Genomic DNA, 4,421 nt, shown 5'->3' with positions numbered 1-4,421 from the left:
TTGGCCCAGTTGGCAGACGGAAACTGTTGGAACTGGTCAATCAAACTTGGACTCAAGTGATTTCCCCATGACAAAGCATGCCGACGGTACAGAAGAGCCTACTTGACCCAGAGGTGACAAAGCGGTGCGATACTACAAGCAGCCAGAGAGACTATCGCTTCTTCCAATTATGTTTGACAAAATGTAAATGGTATTTGCTGCATACTCGCTCTCATTGTTCAATTTAACAAATATTAATTGTTGCCCTTTTAAACTATTTTTCAATTCAAGTAGCTTGTCATCCCTCATTTCCCAGGTGTAAGCATCATACGCCTTTTTTTGATTAGCGTAATGTCGTTTGACATTGTACTCTTTGGGAACATTAATGATGGAATTGCATATTAGTCTATGAATCTTATTTGATACTGATGTGCAGAAATAATTGAGTTCCCATCTTTTTTGAAGCGATCTATTTTCGTCCTTAATTTTTCTTTTAGTAGCTGTAGTTACTGATGTAGTTACTGATGCTTCATTATTCTGGGAAATTAACATTGTCAGTAGTGTCGATTGTCTTGTGACCACAGACAGTACAGATTAAATTGATTATACAGGGGGCCTAGTATTCACTAAAAAAAATTATATTGTAATATTGATTACCGATATTTTTTTTTGTAATTCTAACTCTGACATATTGGCTTATTTATGATGTGATTAAAATAAATTTTCCAAAATTGTTTTCACAAAATTAATTGATCATTAAAGAATACTTATTAAGTTGAAATAACTAGGTAGCATTATTTCTTATGTATTGTTTGGCGACATTGAAGTATAATTTGTCATCCTTTGACATTGTTATTTCTATAGTCAAAATCACAATTAGATTTAACGCAGTCCAGGTATTTTTTATTACCAATATCATTTGTCTCAAACTACATCTCAAGATCATTAGCAAAATGTAAAATAGCTCGTCTAGACATTACGTCATATGTTTAGACACTTGGAAAAAAAAAGTTGCCAGACAGTCGTTCATATAAGTAGTTTAAGGGTACAGCATTTCAACAAGACAATTGTATTAATAATGAAAGAATCTTGTCCACACATCTGTTGGCTAGCTATATTTACCTTGTATCAATTTTAAATATATTGAAATCTAACATTTTTTTTTCTTTCTTTTTAACATAGCCCAATTCTATTCATTAGTATCAGGAGTCACATGTTTTGTGCAAAACCAGAAAGTAGTAAGTTTTAAATGAAAATGTATATAAACTGTAAATTGTTTGTCAAATGTTTGACATTTCTCGGATGTCCCTTCAGAGTTTAAGGAGATGGAAATTCCGATATAAGACCTACGGCTATCTGTTGTTCACAGCCGTCTCAGATCTAGCCAATTATCAGGAGGCAAGAGGAGATACCGCATTTTATATACTAGCCCTCAAAATGACTATCGCAAATGGGAAAATATATAGGTAGCAGCTTGGGCTGCGTATAGAAGTGAGATACTAATCTTCCCAATTATCTTCAGACTTAAACCAATCCTTATATATATATAATATTGTAATAACTTAAGAGGTATATATATGCTTATTTACATGGGGACATTGCATATATGTAGAACGATATTGTAATAACTTGAGAGGTATATATGTTTATTTACATGGGGACATTGTATACATGTAGAATGATATTGTAATAACTTAAGAGGTATATATGTTTATTGACATGGGGACATTGTATACATGTAGAATGATATTGTAATAACTTAAGAGGTATATATGTTTATTGACATGGGGACATTGTATACATGTAGAATGATATTGTAATAACTTAAGAGGTATATATGTTTATTGACATGGGGACATCGCATACATGTAGAACGACATCTGTCTTTATCACAGCATCTTTATATCGGTTCTAGACTTGGGCGGAAATCGTTCTCTCTCTCTCTCTTCTAATATCAACAACCTTCCTAGTCAGGTCTCTAGCATGGATGGCGATTGTGCATGTTTGTAAAATGTTTTATAATTTTCGGATGTTCCTTCAGAATTGAAGATAATTACTTCCTAGTCCAAGCCTCCCGCAGGACGACGGGGGATGGGAGCGGGCAGGGTTTAAACCCGGGACCATCGATGAATCTGAACGAGAGTCTAGCGTGCAAAACCACACGACCAGGCATGGCCGGGTTATAACATTATATAAGCATTTAAGTCCTTTGTTAACATGCATGACTAGATGCATGACGTGTAGGACGTAATCATCTCCTTTTTTTTTTGAAGTAGCGTCTATATTCTATAAGATAAGAAGATAGACGATCTTTTCACTTTGCAAATTTTTCTTGTCACTAAACATGTCGCGTTTGCATACATAAGTATACCTTGACAATCTACAACTAGCGGGTCTCCTGCCTTTCTGTAAATTCACCACACAGAATGCCTAGTGGGAGTCGATCTAGTGGCATTCTGTGAACGTGCCCAAGCCAACAAAGGAGTTTTTGTTGATAACAGAACTCTCCGCACCACTTCCTTATTGGTTATTTTATCCTGCCACATTTATTTTTAAAAATCAATCTTCAGCATCGGAGAGGGAAGATATTCAGCGTTTTTTTCCTGCTAAAAGTAGATAGACTGTTTTACATCCCTTTTAGCAAAGTGCTTATCACAGACGTCGGTAGACAATAGCTTTGGTATTGGTAGTTGGGAAGGTATTGGCCCTCACTCTCTTCTGCATCCGTGACATGGTGCACTTTGCCTTGACTATCCTGTTATTGAGTTCATTGTCCAAAAGCAAATCAATGACATCGATGCTGACTGGGCCCCATTAAATTTCATTGTTAATTTTTAATCCTCATTGGAATTGTGAAAAAAAGCCATATATATATATATATATATATGGCTTTTTTGTACTGCGTACCGTCACCTTTTTGAATACGGGAAAAAAATAATTACTTTTCTTGAACTTTAACGTATATTATTAATGTATTAAGTTTTAAAATAGGCATTTTTTTTTACAAAAATTAGTGGATATATATATATATATATATATATATTAATTGCATTTCCCTTTACATCTTTTTGTGTGACTAAAGAGGCGAATCCTTGATACACAGCTGGGGTCACAGGTTGGGCATCTGTTATCGCCAAGTGCCATTACATCTTCAGCCTTCTTTCTACTACTTTTGTATATGCCATTTGCTATCCGAGACCCTTTCTTTTTTCTCGCTTTCCGTGGATCTAAACAGAGTCACTTTTTTCCCAGCTGTTAGTGTCAATTTCGAAGAGCTTAATGTCTCGTCTGTATTTATCAGTATACCTTGAAAGTGGACGACTAGCGGTTCTCCTGCCTCGTTTTAGATCTGCAACATATATATATATCGTAAAATAAGATATAAAAATGCGGGTTTCGAATAAATTCTGACAGCTAGCAATAGAAAGCAGCTTTTTATGGCTAACCGAGATGCCAAGCTATAGGATACTCCTTAATTTTGAGCAAAGAATAACCAAAGGGCTAGTAATAAGTTAAGAGATATGGTCCTTGGTCGTTTGTAGTTAATAACTTGTGATATTTGTACTGATACTTTCTTTTATCTGTATTGCTTACCTAACAGCGAATCATCGACGGATCTGTGTAATTGTTTTATCAATCAATGACAATTTTATCTTTTAAATATTCATTGTTGAAAACTATCTCTAAAATATTTTAATTCAGAAGAAAAAGTCTTTATAAAATATTTTATAAGGGGACCGCATTCTGCGATTTTCATTGTTAGGTTCTATAACTATTTGTAAATAACGGTAATACATTTAATTAAGTATCGTTTTAATTTTAATTACTTTAATCATTTTAATTTTCTATTTTTCAGACTAACACTAAAATAAAGAACATAGAACACCTTTATAGCCAGGCATGTTATTGTGTTTATCGGACATTAAAGAAAAATAATGTTCAATTACCTAGTAGCTGTTTCATTTTATACAATGTTTGCATGGAATTATATTTTGTTTAACTATCGCTCATTATGCAACACAAAGAGGATATTCATTTTGGGGGGTGGGGTGGCTTGAACATCAAAACCCCCACTGGCTATGCCCATGGAAAGTAGATGTATTTTAACTTATTTAAAAAATGAATTAAAATGTAGGTCTCTAGCTTTCTCTTTAATGCATTAAAACAGAAGAACAGAGTTTTTTTTAGCATCGAGACAGGTGAGAGACAGTGTCAGGGTTGTATTTAAGCCTTAGCTCGTTCGCCCGGGCCCCTGACATTCAACAGGCACCTTCATAATAAACAATCAACTAGATGTTGACAATATAATTGTTTAATGAGATGAATGTACTTTCATGATGATTACTGATGAAGTAATATTCTTGAAGTCAACAAATGTTATGATATAATTGTTATACTAATTAACTGGTCATTCTACCCCTTGCTGTCCAACAACGTGACAC

The 4,421-nt window shown here is 34.2% G+C and overlaps 1 long non-coding RNA gene across 1 annotated transcript in view; it reads left to right on the top strand.

The window, feature by feature from the left end:
• Window positions 1-3,929, top strand: part of LOC106076747 (uncharacterized) — a 5,577-nt gene extending 1,648 nt beyond the window's left edge. The window contains exons 2-3 of the long non-coding RNA XR_008779872.1: window positions 1,162-1,217; window positions 3,836-3,929. This is a non-coding gene — a long non-coding RNA (uncharacterized LOC106076747). The remainder of the gene's footprint in view (window positions 1-1,161; window positions 1,218-3,835) is intronic.
• Window positions 3,930-4,421: the final 492 nt, after the last annotated feature.

This window comes from Biomphalaria glabrata, chromosome 9 (assembly GCF_947242115.1).
Source record: "Biomphalaria glabrata chromosome 9, xgBioGlab47.1, whole genome shotgun sequence".
Classification (NCBI taxonomy): Eukaryota; Metazoa; Mollusca; class Gastropoda; family Planorbidae; genus Biomphalaria; species Biomphalaria glabrata.
This window is presented reverse-complemented; position numbering and strand designations above follow the sequence as displayed.